This window comes from Pogoniulus pusillus, chromosome 29 (genome assembly GCF_015220805.1).
Source record: "Pogoniulus pusillus isolate bPogPus1 chromosome 29, bPogPus1.pri, whole genome shotgun sequence".
NCBI lineage: Eukaryota > Metazoa > Chordata > Aves > Piciformes > Lybiidae > Pogoniulus > Pogoniulus pusillus.
In genome coordinates, this window is record NC_087292.1 from 17,936,475 (window position 1) to 17,954,975 (window position 18,501).

Below are 18,501 nucleotides of genomic sequence, written 5' to 3' on the forward strand. Positions count from 1 at the left end.
TAGTCAGGGGGTGCTGGCAGAGCTGCACCTTGCCTGCTGGGCCATCGTAGGGCTTCTCACTGCAGGGCCAGGGGAGTGGGCAGCAGCCAGGGCTACCAAGGGCCCTGGCTCCAGCACTGGTGCTGGACTGCAGTGGCACCGAGCCCAGTACAGGCCCTGTGAGCAGCTGCAGCCCATGACCCATCACCACCCAACATGGCAGAGGGGCAGCCATAAACCCCAGAGCCAGGAGCACCCAGAGCACAAAGCTACTTTTACTGTTGTTTAAGGCTCCTCCTAAAACCTGATGTTAGGTTTAATAAGGAAGATAAAAACATGTCAGCAACTCTCCCTGCCAGGGCTCTGTGCTCCTGGCTGTGCCAGCAGGATGGTTCCAGGCCTGGGCAGCATCCCCTCAGCACCAGCCCAGTGAACATCCTGCCCTGGGGACAGATGCAACTCTGCTTCCTGCTGGCATCATGGTGAGCCACAAACAAAGCCTTTGGCCTCCAAAGGGCCCCTCAAAGGATTCTTCCCACAGCAGCAGGCTGACCCCTCCTGCTCCCTGCCACCACTGACCTGTCTCTGCCAGCACAAGGCCTTGGGTGCCTGCTGCCATGTGTCAGACATGTACCATCTCATTAGCACCTCTGTCCCCCAAAGTGAGAAGGGAGAGCTTGTGAGACCTAATTGAATGTAACTAATGATTCACTCTGCAAATGCTGTGCTTAAATGGGATGGTGAGGGACAGAATTACTCATTCTGGAAAGGGGAGAGAGAGAAGACAGAGCAAACAAATGGAGGCTGGCGCTGGAGCTGCAGCTGCCTCCCTCCCCAGAATACCAATTACTGGATGAAGCGATTGTGTAAATCTTTACCCAGGGAATGGACCCCACCAGTCACTTACTCCTGTCCTCTGGTTATGATGCTGCAATGAAAAATCATCCTGCTCTCCAGTCCAGGGCTCCCAGATGCAGTCTCAGATCAGCTCTTCCCAGAGCTGAGGTCCTGCTGAGAAGGCTGAGCACTTGGCAGGGGCCCCTGCGTGATGCTGCAGACAGGGGCAGAGACAGTAGCCTCTGAGGAAGGGCTGCACTCTGCAGGCACCCATGACCCTGCAGCAGTGCAGGGGCTGCAGCTCCCCAGCTCCAGAAACAACACTAGGATCACTCTGGGGGGACACTGACAGCGAGGAGGGGGCAAAACCCTCCAGCCTGTCCTACCTTGCACCCAGTGGGGATGCGATTGCTGCCAGCAGAGTCTTTGTGCAGTGGAGACGTGTGTGGGCGTGAGGAGGGAGAAATAACATCATCATCATCATCATAGCAGCAAAGGCAGCTGAGCAGCTCTTTGGTACTTATTGGCTTGCTTCTGTTTGTCTATAAATAATTGCAGCAACACAATAGACTCTTACGACTGCCAAAGACTTTGTCTCCCTCCAGCAACTGTAGTGCCACACTGCTGCCACCTTATCTGCTCTTAGAAAGATGAGGGTGGGGACAATATTTACTACCAGGGATATTTGTCATCTGCAAATTACCTCTGCCTGCAATCCACGGCAGCCACAGGACTGGCAGTGCTGATCTGTGCTGCAGACACGTGAGCCAGGGGGTTCTCCCTGCTGCCCCAGACCCACCAGAGCTTCCTCTTGATTTACATCAGAGCTGGCAATGCTGGCAGCACCTACTGGGCACAGCCCAGCACTTCTTGCTGTGCCCAGGCGGTGCCTCACCCCAGCATAGCAGCCCCTGGCACCCACCAGCTCAAAAGCCCCAAGCCTTGCTGCTGTGCCACAAAGGACAAATACACCATGTGCTGCTGCTGCTCTCCCAGCACTCAGCATGCCCCCAGCCCGGCTCTGCCCTCTGCCACCACAGCCTCCCTGGCATTGGGACTCCTCATGCCCTGCAGCCCAGGGGCTCTTGCACAGAACTCACCACTGTAGCATCCGGGAGTCGATCCAGCTGGCATGGCACCAGTCGCTGGGGTATCACCTAGTGCAGAACTGCTGCATCTGTGTGCATGAAGCTCCAGACCCTGAGCAGGCACTGACAGCTCTGATGGAAAGAAGCCAGTGCAGGAGTAACAGCTCTCGGCTAAGCCACTGCTGCACTTACCAGCACATCCCAAACTCCTGCTCGAGGAGGTGGCACTGCATGGGACACTTGAGGCATCCAGCTTGTGCCAGAGCCTGCAGCTGCCTGTGGATGGGGCTGCAGCCATGGCAGCTCCCACACAGCCAAGCCTGTCCGGGCAGTGTCAGCCTCATGAGCACTGGCAGGGCTGCCACAGCCACTGTGACAGCTGGCACAGGTTGCTGTGGGCTGTGGAGGAGCCACTTCTGGGGTGCTGAACATAGGCCATGCAGACTGCAAAGCTCTTGCCTTGGAGCTGGACTGGTGCTTGGAGAAGCCATTCACTGCATCTGAAATTGCACTGTGAAGGGATGCTCTGCCTGGGCACGCAGAGGTGGGCACAGGCAGACCTCTGTGCTTGGGAAATCGTTTTCTACAAGCAATTAAAGGGAAGCAATGGCTGCTGGTGGCCGTTGGGGGAGCACAGTGTGGCTCCTCTTTGAGCTGGTGCCAGGTGTCTGCTGTGCAATCTAGAGGAGCCTTGGGCCTCCCCAGCACAGGGGCTGAGGAGAGCCTGTACCCACCAAAAATGCTGTGGGCTGCTGCCCTCCACCATGTGCTCAGGCTGGGGGGAGGGTGGCCCCATTGGGGCCACTCCATTGCTGCCCCTGTGGCCATACCATTACCTAGGTGAGCGGCTCTCCTCTCCCACTGCTGGGTGCCCACTCCCTTCTGATACCCACCTTTGGCTGTGGTCACTGCTGGGTTCCCCAGCCCAGATGCAGGAGTGCCACCAGAGCTGGGTCTCACCACCTCTCCACACACCACCTCCCTCCACCTCAGGGGTTTGTAGGGCAGGGCCCCACCAGGCTCCATTTCACACAGGACATTGTGCACACATTGGCACTGTGCTGGCTGGCAGCAGCTCAAGCTGGAGCCTTCCCTGGGATGACCCACTGCCCCCTCCCAGCCTCGCCCCAGCACCACCAACACCTGGCACAGCTGGCAGCATGCTGTGGTCCCAGCACTACTCTGGGCAGCAAAGCAGAGAGACCCCATGCGAACCTGGGGAGGCAGTGAGGCATAGCCAATGTGGCAAAGCTCTGGCACCATCTTCCATCACATTTGGGCAGCCAGCATGGCAAGCACAGCTTGAGTGCTGGGCTGCTCGGACAGCCAAGGGCTCGCCCTGGTTCTGCTCTGCTCAATGTTTTCATTAAGGACCTGGATGATGGAATAGAGAAAGCTGTTATTAAATTTGCAGATGACACGGAGCTGGGAGGGCCTACAAGTGTCTTGGAGGACAGGATTAGAATTCGAAATGATCTTGACAAATTGGAGAAATGGACTGGAAAAAATAGGATGAAATTCAGCAGGGACAAACGCCAGCAGAACACTGAGGCGGGGACAGGAGGCTGTGCAAACAGGCTGGGGGTGGCCAGGCTGGCAGCCTGCATCCTAGCTGGGCATGGGGCCACGCAGGCGCTTGGCAGGAGGCATGCTGCCCGCCCAGCCGCCCTTTGGGAACCAAAGGAGTGGGGCAGCGGGGAGGGCTGGGTGCAAGGAGCAAGGGGATCTGCAGAGAGGAACCTCCTCTGGCCTCCAGCATAGACAGACCCCTTGGACCCCCCAGGTCCCACACACCTCTCCCACACTGGTCAGGAATCACAGTGAGATCCATTAGGCCCCTGTGCACATGGGGAGCAGGGTGAAACCAGCCCCTTTGCCCTCTCCCCAATTCCTGCCTTTGCCAGCTCGAAGCCATGCCATCTGCTGCCCTGTGGTGCCCCAGGGGGATGCCCCTAAGCCAGCCCCAAAAGCTGCTGGGCATTTCCCACTGCAGCCCTGCTGGGGCAGAGCCGCAGGCAGTGGCAGAGACCAGTGCCAGTACACAGAGTGCCCACCAGCACTGGGAGCTTCACTCCGAAGGTGCTTCCCTCTGCCTTCCCTTCGCTCCAGCGATCAGAGCCCCAGCAGCACCCTGCCGAGCTCTGCGCACTGAGAGCCATTTAAATAAATTAAGGAGACATAATAAATCAGAGGGAAACGAGGGGCTGCGCCGGGGGGCAGGGGAGTCACTCCGATTTAATTACAGTGACAAGCCTCTCGCAGTGACAGGGCAGAGAGTCCCACATGCAGCGAGTGCAGATGTGCCAGAGCGGGCACAGCTCCACAGCAGAGCTGGCAGCATCGCTCCAAGCCTGTGCCTACCACAGCACCAGCTCCACCCAGTTAGAAGATGCTGGGCACTGGCGGCTCCCGGACCCCAGCAACAGGCGGCTGTGTGCACAGGCCACACCCTGGCAGCACAACGCCGCTGCTGGCGGTGCCCCTAGAGCCGCTGGCAACGCCTGGTCCAACGGGGAGCTGCTGGGGAAGTCCGCAAAGCTCTCCCCACCCCATGCCCCTGCCCAGGCCCTGCCAACCAGCCGGAGCTGCAGCTCAGTGGTGCCAGCAGCAGGCGAGATTTACAGCCTGTCCCCCGCTGTTTAAAGGCTCTCGCTCACGGCTGCGACTCCAGAAGGAGCTTTGTGTAGAGGCAGCAAATTTATGAGACCGGCTCCGAATCCCCAGCCACATCAGGGGCCGATTCGTCTTCCCGGGGCTAAGGAGGGAATTAAATTATTGTGGAATAAATCTGTAAAAATGATGAAGAGAGCCCGGCCGGGCAGCGGGGGCGGGCACACGGGTGGCTCCGACGGGCGGGGAGTGCCCGCTGACAGAGCGCCCGGGCACAGCAGCGCAGGGAGGGTTTGCTGTAATCCCCCTACAGAGATGTTGTTTACAGGGAAAAGAAAAGGTGTTTAGGGGAGGGAATTATATTTCAAGGTTAAAGGAGGAAAAAATGGAGTCACCCAGGGAAGCCTCTCACAGGCAAGGCAGCTGGAGAGGCCAGAGGGCAGCCAGGCTGGGACATGGGTGGGAGGCAGCACCTTGCACACGCGTGTGCAAAGGCCAGGGCCAAGCAGGAGCATGTCAGTCGGTTTGGCCTCAGCCAAACAGCTGATGCTGGGCTGCCAGCTCTTGCCCTGCCAGCTCAGGTGCAGGGCAGGAACAGGCAGTGGATGTGGGTAGGGATGGGGGCAGGAAGGGGCTTGCTGGCCCCATGGGACACCCAGCTGGGCACAGCCTTGACAGCAATTGCTGGGTTCACAGCAGGGGAAGGACAGCGAGAGCTGTGGATCCAGGACAGCTGGAGGAGCTGGGCATCCCTCTGGGTGCCATCAGCCCACCCTGATGGAGGAGCTGCTGCCATATATGTGGCAGACAATGAAATGGACTCTGTTCCCCAGCTCTGGCACTGCCAAGGGCTGCTAAGCCCCATGGCAATGAACACTTGGCCTAGCTTGATGCCAGCAAGTGCTGGTTCCCATGACGAGCCCTGCAAGGGGGATCCGAAGCAACCCTCAGCCCCCAATCCAATGCTGCCTGGGGGGCAAGGAGCACAGCCAAGCAAGGGCACTGCACAACAATTCACAGCTCCCAGTTTCCATCTCATCCTACAGGAAAGATGCTGCAGAGATGTAGCTTTGTTTCTTTTTTTCTGGGAGGGAATGACTGGGGGGAAAAAAAGTCTTCATCCTAGGCTGTGCTGGCTGGCCACGGAACAACGAATGGACCATTAGCAGGGCTCAGCACAGGTGAAGGGATTTATTTAGCACACAAGGTTGCAAAAGACAACCCAGCACCAGGTGCTTAGTAGCTTTTCAGAGGTATCAGAGTGCTGCAGTGCTCAGAAAATGCAGCTGCAGGGACTTCAGAGACTTTATTCTTTACTGCTGTGAAACCTCACAATGCCAGCAGAGATTTCTCACCTCTGTCCTAAGCACAAAAGCAGTGTGGAGAGCTTTGCAAGGCTAAGATCTCAGCCAGCTCCCAGACCCAGTACATCCCAGCTGCACAAATGCTGCCACACCAGCTCCCACTGGCACAGCTTGACCTGGCACAAGGGGTACCCACATCCTTGTCCCAACCCAAGGCTGCTCACAGGGCTCATTAAACCCAGGAGCTCCACTCTGCTGCCAAAAAAAAGTACAGTGAGCATGACACAGGGGAGGGAAATGTTCTGTAGTCCTGGGAACTGCTCCCAGGCAGGGTTGGCAATACCGAGAGCCTCCCTCACACATTTCCAGCTGCTTGTGCCATTGTCCCAGGACACCAGAGAGCTCTGCCTGAGCGTTCCCAAGCTTTGATATCCTGGTCACTTACCAAGAGCCTCCTCGCTCCTGCAAACGCCGCGGCACAGGCCAGCAGGGAGGCAGGCAGGCTCTCTTCTGCTCCTCTTATCACCTGGCAGGGGCGTGGGGAGCACTGCCCTAAATCAGCCCCACGTGCAGCTCATGGCCGGGGCCACACCTGCTCGGGGCACAACGGAGATCCAGCCCTTTGACCCTGCTGCTCACCTACCCCCGCACAGCATCCCAGTAGGTCCCCGTCCAGCCTGGGGATCGCACGGCTGAATGACTCCTGACCTGCTCCCGCTCCCGTGGCTGCTGAAGCAGAGTGGGGCGAAGGCTCTTCGGCAGCCCCCGCTCCGCAGCCTCGCACGGCAGCAGGCACGGAGGCTGGCGGCAGGGCTGGCAGCAGGGGCCGGCGGCCGCCCCGCGCAGCGGCTGTGTGCCGAGCTGGAAGTAAAGAGTTAGCGAGCAAGCAGACGTTCGGTAATTCATGGCCAGCGAACCGTAACGGAACAACGACAAACAATCACAGAGGAAAACGGGGAAAACCTGAGATCGTTAGGCCAATGGTTCGAGCATGAAGAGTGCCAGGGGAGCGGCGCCGCAGTCACGCCATGCACGGATGGAGGGGGTGATGCCGGCTGCACTGCGATGCCATACCCCCAGCCTGGCACCCTGGCCCGAGGGCCCCCCATGGGGGCTGTCACCCTGCCAGGGCCATGCCAGGCACGTGCCCAGCCCAGGGGATGCAGGGCAGTTCCATGTGCCAGCCCTCGGTGCCCTCCAAGCCTGGTTGGCAGGCAGGGAGCTTGTTCAGGAGGCAGGGAGGGCAGAGCTGCTCTCCTTAATTATAATTAGTGATGCTTACCATGGGAGTTTGCAAACATGGTTTAATTAGAGCAGCCAAGCTCCCTCTGCATGCTGTGCCCTCCCTGGGGCCAAGGACAGAGCAGAACACAGGGCAGGGTTTGGCTGCTGGGCCCACACAAGAGTGAACCCTTCCCTTCACCCACAGCCATGGCCTGGAGGGCTGGCATGGCTCAGCTCAGTTTGGGTGGTGGGCATTGTCCCATGCCTCTGCACAGACCCTCTGCCACGGTCCAGCACCACAGGGCTTCCCTCTGCTGCTGGGGCTGGGGGGCACAGCCCTGCGCAGCGACTCAGCCAGAGGCCAGCAGACGCTGAGCTGGGAAATTGAATCTGCAGCCACAGAAAGGGCTGCAGAGTCTCCAGATGCATGAACCTGCTGCTTCTGTCAAGAAGAAAAATAGGAAAGGGGCACAGGGAATTAGACTAAAGCCACGAAGCAGAGGAGGGTGAAGGAGAGCAGGCAGTGGCTGACAGCAGCCCTGGCATGGGCACAGCTGATGCTGACCCAGGGCAGGGCAGAGCCCCATGGTAGAAAGGACTGTGCTGCTCTCCAGATGGATCTTCCAGCAGCCTCTGTCTGCTGTCCCCAACGCTTTGGGCTGGTGTCTGGTTTGTCCTTGCAGCCCGGCCTTGGCCTGTGGCTGGTGACCACAGCATTCCAGTGCCCAAAACTCTGCACACCTGGGAGCAGGACTGTGGGAGTCATCAGTAAGTGCCAGGAAGGGATGGGCTGAGCCAAGAGCAAGACCCTGGCAGGCTGTCCCTGAGTGCAGCCAAGCCAGCCACTGCCCCGTGCTGTCCCATGACTGACCTGGCAATCTGCAGGGGTGAACTCTGTCAGCCTGAGTGAGAGCATCCTGAGCTCAAGGACAGTTGGCCACTGAAGCCAGGCAGCAGCAGGCAGAGTGTCCACAGAGGCTGAGCTGGAGGTCTAGGGGCATGAGTGGAGAGCAGTGACCTGGCCAGAGCTGCCTGCAGTCCCAGGCACTGCTCCGGGGACCTGGATGACTAATTGCCATTGTCACCAAACCTAATGAGGAGGCTGGCCACAGCCAGCTGGAAACAGGAGGTGTTAATTCTTCCTGGCAGGAACAGTGCCGACTCCAGAGGACCTCCTGCACCCCAGCCAGTCCAGAGTACCTCCTTGCCCCAGCTTCCCACGAAGGTCCTGCTTGTCCTGGCCATGTGCCCCACGAGTGGTTATTCCCCATCAGCAGGATGAACCCACCTGGGTGCTCCGAGGCACGGCGAGGCTCAGGGCGGGGAGCGGCTGGGGCTGGTGCCCGGGCCCTGGTGGCTCCGGGGCTGTGCGCGGTGCTCGCCGTGCCCCCGCGGGGCTGCGCGGCAGGGGAAGGGCTCCGCGTGGCGGTGACAGGTTTACAAATCACCGCTGCTGAGCGCGGAGCCAGCTCGGCCGCCGGCATCCATCCCCGCACTAATTACTGCCGCCCCCGGGAGCCCATCTCGCTGTAAGTGACAAAAGGCAATTACAAAGCGGTTTTGAATAAAGGGGGCACCTCGGGAGGGCCTGGTGGGAGGGACTGAGGTGCTTTGCTCCCTCGCACGTCTCTGGACCTGTGCCAGCAGTGCAGCTGGGCTGCGATGCTCGAGTTGGCTCTGCACCCAGCTCAGCCCTCTGCTCGCCGCCTCCTCCTGCCCCGGCAGTTTGCAGGCCTGGCTACTCGCCCCGCCATGGCCACTAGACAGATCTGCCTGGCCATGTGCCAGGCACCGACCACCCTCCCGCAGGTAGGGACCAGGGCAGCAGCAGTAGGTCCCTGCACCCATGTGGGGCCAAAGCCAGCCCCTGGCAGAGAGCCTATCCTGGAGCTGGGAGTGCCTCGGCATCTTCCCTGGCCGGGAGCTGTGGGGAACATGGGGAACACGGGGAGAGGAGGGCAGAGCCACACTGGCAGCATCACTGTGCCTGCCGTGGGAGAGCCACAGCCCTATTGCTGAGCTGCCACCACACACGGCCTTGCAGGAGACAAAGGGCAATCAGTGGCGAGTGGCACGGAACCGGGCATGAAGAGCAGCTGATTGAGGAAGAGAGGCATCAGAAGCCTCTTGTGCACAGCAGTCTCCTGATTGTGAGAGCAGCAGGTGCGGGCACTGCCAGCTCACCTGTGGAGATGCAGCGGCAGGACTGCGGAGCTGGAGGGCGGGGGGGGGGCACAGGACAACATGTGCCCTGTGTGGCAGTGCCTTGCATTCTGAAAGCATTTCTCTCCTGCTCCAGCCTCGCAGGGACAGACTGCTTGGGAACACATGCCAGGCAAGCCCACGGGGAGGAGGGGGCAAGGGCACCAGGCCACAGCCTCCAGCTCTCCAGGGAGCAAATCCTGTCAGCAGGACAAACTTTGCCTGCCTCGAGCTGTGCCAGCTGCCGGTGCTGCTATGCAGCCAGCCCCGAGGGACAGCAGAGCACAGAGCTTCCCAGGGAGAGGTGAGACTGCCCCGGGCAGACCTGCAGCCCTGAAAGCCCCATTATGAGAGGCTCAGGCAGCCCTGGCCCCTCTGCTCACCCTCTGTGCGGGCAGCGGTGCCAGCTGCATGTGGCTCCTGTTGCAGCAAGTGCCCAGCAGACCCGCAGCTGCCACGGGATGCGTGGGTGTGACAGAGCCACCCCACGCTCCAGAGGTGGCAGATGGCAGGATGTGCTGTTGCTGGGGTGTTCTCCACCATCTGCTGGCTCTAATTGCCTTCCTGCTGAAGTTCTTGAAAGAAATCAAGAAGAAAATTGTTAATGAGAAGGCCTCTTGGTTAGGCAAACATTTACCAGCTGGGGCTGCCCTGGCCACTGCGCTCTCTGCCTGCAGGCCCCACACTCAGCAGGTACCTCAGCAGTTTCATCTGTGCCAACCATTCCCCTGCATAACACCCCCCGAGGTGTCCCTGCAGCAGGGGCTAGCCAGTGGAGGGGGGATCCTGGCACTGCCAAGTGGAGGGACTCTGGTTTTAATGTGGTAAGAAACGGATGGACGAGTCTGAGTGAGGGAACGTTGGGTGCCAGTTACCCATGTGAGGCTCCAGCCCATGGCCAGCTCATTGGGCACACAGTTCTACATAAAACCCCTTCTGCCTGCATTGCTCAGCAGAGGCCCTGAAGAGTGGCTGTGAGGAGGTGAGGAAGGCTCTTGATCCTCTTCTGCTTAAATCCTAATTGCCAGCCTCTCTGCTCCCATCACAGCGAGTGGGAATGGCTCCAGTCCCACCACACAGCCTGCCAGGGATGTGCTGCCAGCGTGTGCCCACCCCTAGAGCTGCCTGGGCTGCAGGGCTCAGCACCTTTGGGAGACCAGGGTGCCTAGGAAGAAGCATGCACCATGGCATGGCACAGCATGGCATGGTACAGAGCAGCACAGCTCACCACAGCACAGCAGAGCACAGCCAGCACTGACCAGCAGCTCTGGTAGGAGAAAAAACTCTGGGCATCAGGCCTGGCAGAACGGCAGGGTGGCTGTGAAGGACCATTCCCACGATCTGGCACCATTTGGAGTCTTATTAATGGAGTGAGGGAGTTAACTGTGATTAGACTAATGATGGCCTAGGCAGATAATCCTGCATGGAAGGGGCCCTCAAAAAGCAAACAAAAAAGGAAAAGGCAAAGTAAGTGCTCTGAAAACAGAGCACTGAGAATCCCTTTCTGTACCAGCAGCAGGATCTCAGCAGGGCACAGATCTCAGGGGCACAGATCTTAGCAGGGCACAGGTCTCAGGGGGCACATATCTGCATGTCTGGTGCTGGAGACTGCAGAGCTCTTCATAAATGGCACGTGGGTGACACGGGACCTGCCCACTCCATTGCCATGGCTACTGGGCTCTGCTGGCAGAGAAAGCCAAATCCTGAGCCCAGGGCAGGAGTGTGGAGGATCCCAGCCCTGCCCCGAGCCAGCAGCACACTCACTGCAGGCAGCTACAGTCCCAGGAGGGACTGCTCAGTGTGGGACACAGGCCAGGGGGGCTGTGCATGTCCCTGTCCTGCACACGGCCACAGGAGTCTTCGCACCTGAGCCATGGGTGCAAGGACCAGGCCAAGCCTTTGGCAATGTGACTGGCAGGAGTCCTTCTGTAGGGAGCTTACAGACCTTGGATGAGCAGAGCTGAACTCTCCCTGCCAGCAGCAGCTGGAAGAGCTCAGCCATGACCCCACCATGCACTGCCCAGCTCTGCAAAGCCTGCAGGAGTAGAGCCTTTCTCAGGCCAAGGATCCTCCTGCCCTGTGCCAGCTGCCTCACCATGCCTGCCCACGGCAGGGGAGCTGCAGGGCATGCATCCTGTACCCACTCCATATGCAGCCTTCCCTCAAGGCTTGGCTGCTGAGGGCAGCAGATCCTAGGCCCTGTAAAGGCAGCAAACCTCCCACTGCTCCTTGTCCCCGCAGTGGTCAGGCAGGAGGCAGCAGGGCAGGGGGTTGCACATCAGGACTGCTGGAGGGCACAGCTTTCCTGAGGAGGAGGCACACAAGTGCCTGAGGTAAACGAGGCAGGAGCAGAGCCCCTGGCTCAGCACAGGCCCTGCCCCAAACAGCCTTCACCTCCTCCTGCATCTCAAGGGCTCCCCAGGGCCCATCTCTGCCCAGTGCCTACCGGGCTCCCGCTGCCTGGCTGCCCCTGGGCATCCTGTTCCCCAGTGCTCTGCCACTCTTGCCGTGCATTCCTCTTCACCCCTCTAAACGTTCTCATGCCGTGAGAGATCCACCAGGAGCCTTCCACTCCAGAGGGATGTATATTATCTAAATTTGATAAGACAACTTAATTTCTCTCCATGTCTGTTACTGGTGATAAAACCCAGAGACTTTTATGACCCCGAGTCCTCTGTAAGATTGTCAGGAACTTATTATACAAGGTCTAAGTGGATTTCTGCGTGCAGCTGGCTCACAGCCAGCAGCTCTAACGCAATTCTGCAGCACATTTGGTGGAATAAATGCAAAGAGCTTGTTACAGCGAGTTAGATAAGCGAGATGGGGACGCAGCTCTGCAGGCTAATGCCGCGGCTGAGCCGCCTGCTCCCTGCCTCTGAAGGACGACTCGGAGAAGCGCATTTCACGCTGAGGAAGGGGCCGAGCCCTCTCCCAGAGACGGGCGGCAGCGGCTCGGCAGCCGGCGCAGTGCCCCGGGCGGGACGGGAGGCGCCGGCCCGCGGCAGCGCTGCCCTGGCCCTCGGCACGGGTGGGTGTCCTGCCGCTGGGCCCCCTCGGCAGCCTCATCCGTTCTAGTTATCGCGCAGCCGTGCGGGCTCCGAGCAGATAAGGCCCTGCGATCTGTCACGCAGCGCTCCCGCAGCCCGGGCTGCTGCGGGCAGGTGCCAGGCAGCACTCTCATTTATCTCAATTTGCTCCCTCCCACCTCCCAGCCCTCATTTTTCATCAGAGCCTTGCAGGTGAAAGCCTTATCTGTGTGGCTCTCCTGCACGTGGAAAGTGATCATGGCCTCTCTTTGTAGGGGTCCTGGTGGAGCTCTCTGCTGGGGGAGCAGCGTGGGCTACAGACGCGATCAGTCCCTCCACAGCTGCACCTGGTCCTGGCCCGAGCCAGACCCCACACTGCTGTGCCCAAGGCTCACGCGTGGGGCTGCAAAGGCTCCTCAAGGACCATTCCCGAACAACAAATACTGCCCCGAGCTCAGAACAGATTAGAGCAAGTGGGCGCTGCTGCAGAGGATCAGCTGGTGACAGCACCTCCGGGTGCCTGCTGGGCCCTGGCGCTGTGGGCAAGCAGCACTGGCCCCTGGCCACGGGAGCCTGCCAGGCACGGCAGGGGCAGGAGCCGGGCTCAGAGCAGAGGCTGCAGCACGGCACGGCCATGCTAGCACGGGGTGAAGGCTCTCGACACACACATCAGGCTTTGGAACAGAACATGTTTAAAATTCAATAGAAAGAAAGATTAAAAAATAAGGTCCTTATCTGAGGGAGCCGTAGAGCCAGCGAGGAGATGATGACTGTCTCGTTGTCCAAGGTTAAAGAGTGAGAGCTGAGGCATGAAAAGGCAGGAGATAAGATGAAATGTTCTCTCTCCAAATGAATGGGCTCTGCTCTGCAACGAGCGGCCAGTGTCAGCCTGACAAATTAATTCAGCACTGAGCTCCCCTCGCCGGGTGTGGGGTGCAGAGGGGCTGCTGGAGCAGTAGAGTCCAGCCACAGCCCCTGTCGCCAGGATGTCACAACCTGTTGCTCCAGGACTGTGTTCTGGAGAGCTCCCATGCCCCCACAGCTGCCTCTGACCAAAGGCACAGCCTGATCCTTCAGCCCCTCTCTGTGGCTGAGGGAGAGGAGATGCTTCAGACCCCAAGGACTGGTGGGAGCTGCAGCCACCCCCGGGCACCCCCATGGCCCTGGCTCCAAGTTCTCCTCTGCCCATGGGAAGGGCAGAACCATGGCAGCACCACAAGGACAAGTGGACAGGGATGATGCACCCTGTGCTGGCAGCTGCAGTAGCTGCAGCAGAGCTGTGCCAGCGCAGGGAGCTGCTGGCAGAGCAGCCAGGTGACCCTGTGGAAGAGATTGGACCTTTCAGAAGAGACAGTGACAAATGGAGCTCACTTCCAGCTCCAGGCGCAGAGGAAGGGGGCAGGGAGGCACTTCCAGGAGCTGCCTGGAGAATGTCACCCAGACAGTGCTGCAGTGGGTGAGAGGGGGCCTGGGAGAGGATAGGGAGAGACAGGAGGGTGTGGACAGAGTGGGGCAGGTGGGTGCAGGATGCAGATGGGCAGTGCCAGAAGTGCTGGCAGTGGTGGGAAGAGGAGAGTAGCTGTACTCACCCTGGGAGAGGACAGGCAGAGTGGAGGGAACTGCAGCAGCAGCAGTTGGCAGAGCCAGATGGCAAAGCTCCCTTTGGAGGCTGGTGCTCCCACAATGGCACCCAGCTGGGTGCCCCAGCAGGGATGGGAGGTCTGGCCATGCCATCCTGATCCCAAACAGGTGCCATGGGAGCCCAGGGAGCTGCAGCAGCTGAGCTGCAGGGCCTGCTCCTGGAAGGGTTAAACCTTCCCCATCTTGCACTCAAAACACTGACACCGGAGCTGAAGTGGAAATAGCATCGCAGCAGCTGAGATTAACACAGGAAAATGAGCAGAGAAATGGTGTTTGTTAAAGCCAAACAGCTGCCCTAATCCTCAAAGGAGTTTTCCTTTTGACTTAAAAAAAGCAATCCCAATATCTTCATTTCCATACCTTTTTTAAGCTAATTTGTGGAAAATTAAAACGGTGAAGCCCACAAAGGCTGTGCTGTAATTGAATCTCGCAGCAGCCCGCGGTGAGCAGCCTCTCCTGGCCTCCCCGATTAGCTCCCTCCATTAAATCGTTTGGGCATCGTTTAGCTGAGCTGCTGCCTCCTGGCAGGCCTGGGCCCGGGGGCTGGGCGGCTCAGTCTCCACCTGAGCAGGTGCAGAGGGACCTGCCGTGCTCTGCACAATTGCCCAAGGGACTCGCCCTGCGCCTCGCTGGCCTGGGCACTGCCAAGGGGGCTGCCTGCTGGCACTGGATGCAGCCAGGGCTCAGCACATCCCCAGCACTGGGCATGGTGCTGCGAGACTGGCACAGGGAGTGGCTGAAGCAAGCCCAGGGGTAGGAGAATGGAGGGCAGCAGCAGCAGCATTCAGACCTCTCAAAGCAGGTGCTAGCCAGGCTGCAGGGGACACAGGGTGCAGAAGAACAGCAGTGAGTCATCCTGGAAGTCCCTCTGTTCTGCCAGCCTGGCAGTGCCCTGTGCACAGTGCTGTGGGCACTAGGCCCTGGTGGATCATCGGTCCTCAGGAGCGAATACAGATGAAGGATGGAGCTGCAGTTCACCTTCTGCCCCTCCCTGCTGGGCATCCCCTCTCTGTAAGCACAGATAAATCTCACCTCCCAGGGACAGCTCAGAGCTTGGTGGGAAGAGCATTTACAGCCTCCCTGTCCCATGGCACAGCATCCTGGCAGGGATAGAGCCACTCAACCTCACTGAAGCCACCAGGACAACCAGCACAGTGAGCCATAGGACGTTAGGGGTTGGAAGGGACCCAAGGAGATCGAGTCCACCCCTGCTGCCAGAGCAGGACCATCCAATCTAGCTCAAGTCACACAGGAACACATCCAGACAGGCCTGGAAAGTCTCCAGAGACCCCACAACCTCTCTGGGCAGCCTGTGCCAGTGCTCTGTGAACCTGACAGTAAAGAAGTTCCTTCTTGTGTTGAGGCAGACCCTCTTTTGCTGCAACTTACACCCATTGCTCCTTGTCCTGTCCCAGGGAGCAGTGAGCATAGCCTGTCCCCCCCTTCCTGGCAGCCCTCAGATACTTATAAACATTGATCAAATCCCCTCTCAGTCTTCTCCAGACTAAGCAGCCCCAGGTCCCTCAGCCTCTCCTCATCAGCTATGCCCTCCAGTCCCCTCATCATCCTCCTAGCCCTCTGCTGGACCTTCTCCAACACATCCCTGTCCCTCTGAAACTGGGGAGCCCAAAACTGAACACAGTATTCAAGATGAGGTCTCGCCAGGGCAGGGCAGAGCAGAGGGGGAGGAGAACCTCCCAGCCCTACCAGCTGCCTGTCTCTGCATCCCAGAGACATGGGCACTTGAGGAGCCAACCCTGCCTCCTGTGTCCCCCAGCCAGCTTGGCACTGCTCCCTGCCCCAGCCGTGGCACAGCAGTTTTCTGATGGCCTTGTCAGCCTATCATGTCCTGTAGATTTAAACAGATTTCTCTAAAGTCCTTTTCACCCCATTAGATTACTCTGGATTAACCTTGATCTCAGTAATAGATGCTCTAAGTCCTGCTCGGGGGATTTCATCCATATGCTCTTGGAAGGCAGAGAGCAGATAAATTCTTAGAGGTCTTATGGAGCGATTAGGAAGATTTAACCTCTTCAGAGCAGGGCAGAGCACCCTCCGTGGGGTGAGCGTTCAGCCCTGCTGCCTCGGGCACTGCCACCTGTGTGGGACTGCTGCTGCTTGTAGCCACCCTGCCAGCACACTCACCCTGCCCAAAGCTCTAGGGACAGCCCTGCCTCAATCCTCTCCTGAGGGATTCTGGCACATGGGCAGGGCTTTGTCCAGCCGCCCTACAGCAGAGTCCTGACTGCATCTGAGTGAGTCCCCAGAGGTGTCTCCCTGCGTCCCCCAGGGCTGCGGGTGCCCTGGTGTGGGTGTCTGCCACCAGCAGCTGAGCTCTGCCTGCGAGTCCTGCACGGCCTCCTCAGAGCCAGGAGCTGCCCAGTGCTGCCGCTGCAGTCCTGTCAGTGCCTGACGGCCGAGGAACAGTTAATTCAAAGAGTGATGAAGGCAGGGCAGGGAAATTCGAGCAGAGGAAGGAGGGAGGCAGCACATCGCTGTGCACAGCACGCCCGCGCCCGCAGGTGTGGCCCCAAGGAGAAGCAGCAGCAACCAAAATTAATTCCCCATCCCCTCCTGACGCTGGTATTAAATTGCTCTAAGTGCAGGCTAGAGCCAGAGCCAAGCTCAGCTCTTCCAGGAGACTCTGGCCAGCAAATTGCCTTCTGCTTGCTGATCAGAGAAGCACCTAATGGAGGAAGAAGAGTTTGGCACTGGGCTGGGCTGCAGAGAGCTGGAAGCTGCAGAAGACAGGCACAAGCTGTTGATAGCAAACAGCAGTAATGAAGAGGAGTCAGCTCTGCATTGCCACGCAGAGCTGCAGGCAGGCAGGGTGCAGCTGGAGTCAGCTGTGAGCCTGGCTCCTGGGGAGTCCTGGCTCTGGCTGCAGTGCTGCTGCTGAGTGCTCTCAGAGCTGAAGCTGGTGAGAGGAGCTGGCACCACTGGCTTTGGCTTGATTCCACCATTAATCACTGATTGCCTGCCATGCTTCTGGCAGGGAAGGGGCAGCAGTTTTGCCTCTGGCAGCAGAGCTGGGTCTGGCAAGCTTGGCAGTGCCCTGCCCATCCCACCCTTCATGGCCAGCACCGCCATGGGGTGCAGACTCACCTGCGTCCCATGCTCGCCCCACTAGCAAGCACAGTCCTGCCTGGATGGGGTCACTCACTGCACACTGGCAGTGTCCTACCAGGGTCACTCACTGCACACTGGCAGTGTCCTACCATCCTGTGGCGAGCCCCACAAACCACAGACCTGCCTGCAGCAGGAGGGACAGGGAGAGTGGATTTCCCCTAGCCAGGAACCTCTGCACACATGGCAGATGCCAGCACCAGAGGAGGACCCACACTGGAAGCAAAGTTTGATGCAAATGCAGCTGGGTGGCAGTGCCCTGCAGTCAAGGTCTCCACCTGATGAGCTGCAGCGTGAGGACAGCTGAGCCAATCAAGCTGGCTTGAGCAAGAGCTCTCTGCCAGGCAGCAGGCACAGGGGATGCAGTGGGTAAGCCACAGCCTGCCCTCAAAGGCCAGCACGTTCCTTAGTGCTCCGTGACCTCCCTCCCTTGCCAGCATCCACAGCTCAGCCTGGTCACACAGCGCCCCGGGGAGGGAAAGCCTCACACCAGCCAGGGCCGACACTATGCTCACTCTTCTCCTGCAACAGATGTTCCCCATGCTGGCTTTTGTGTCTGTCTGGGGGGCTGCTTCCTGCCCCACAGCCTGGGGCACAGAGCACTCTTTGCACTGCAGCGTGTGCTGGGGCCGGGCACTGCTCCCCACTAACCAGCAGTGGGATCAGGGCTGCTGGCAGCAGCACTGGAAGGTGAACATCTCCTGATGGGCTGCTCCTCAGCATGCCCCGAGCAGCCCTGCTGATGGCTGCACAGCACCATGGCAGCTCCAGGTCCTGCCTTAATACTGCTGCCACTGTGGATTTGCAGAACATCTGTGCACACCCTGGCAGGCTGCAGGTCCCCTGTCTGGAGACACTTCTCTCCAGAGGGCAGCTCTCTGACCAGGCTGCTCCATGTGCCCAGCTGAGCCCATGCCTGGCTCTGCCCATGTTCCTGGCACCATCGACTTCCCCAGGCCCCCCTTCCTCCAGGCCCAGAAGCCTTCAGCACAATGCTGCTCACTGGACCCTTGCACAGGACATGACTGGCATGGACAGTACCAAAGATCTGGTGCCAGCAAGAACCTCCAGTGCCCTCCCACACAGCCCCTGTCCCACCATTGCTCACAATGGCATGGTGGCCATGGGCAGCACAGGTGCCACCTGGATGCTGCAGCTCATTGGGAGAAGCCAGGGGCAGGCTGGGCACAGCACCAGCCTCGTGCCTGCACAGCCACCAGGTCAGCAGCAATGGGGAGCACAGAGAGCCCCTGCCAAGGCGTGGTCCTAGGCCGGGCTGTCCCCAGCCACTGCCTGGCAGTGCCAGGGTTTGTCCTGCTGTGCTCCCTCTCCCCCAGGGGGGGCAGGAGGTCCTAGTGACACGCAGAGAGATTCTGCCTGCTGCCATCAGCTGTCACCTCCCATCCTGCTGAATATTTAAAACCTGCCTGAATCTGAAGTGACAAATCCATCATTGACCATCTG

The 18,501-nt window shown here is 59.3% G+C and overlaps 1 long non-coding RNA gene across 1 annotated transcript; it reads right to left on the bottom strand.

Annotated features, from left to right (window-relative positions):
- Nucleotides 1-12,939: 12,939 nt before the first annotated feature.
- Nucleotides 12,940-14,127, bottom strand: LOC135188230 (uncharacterized). Its single transcript, XR_010307617.1, has 2 exons — nucleotides 13,860-14,127; nucleotides 12,940-13,072 (listed from the first exon to the last, which is right to left on the bottom strand). It is a non-coding gene; the product is annotated as an uncharacterized LOC135188230 (long non-coding RNA).
- Between the last annotated feature and the right edge of the window lie 4,374 nt (nucleotides 14,128-18,501).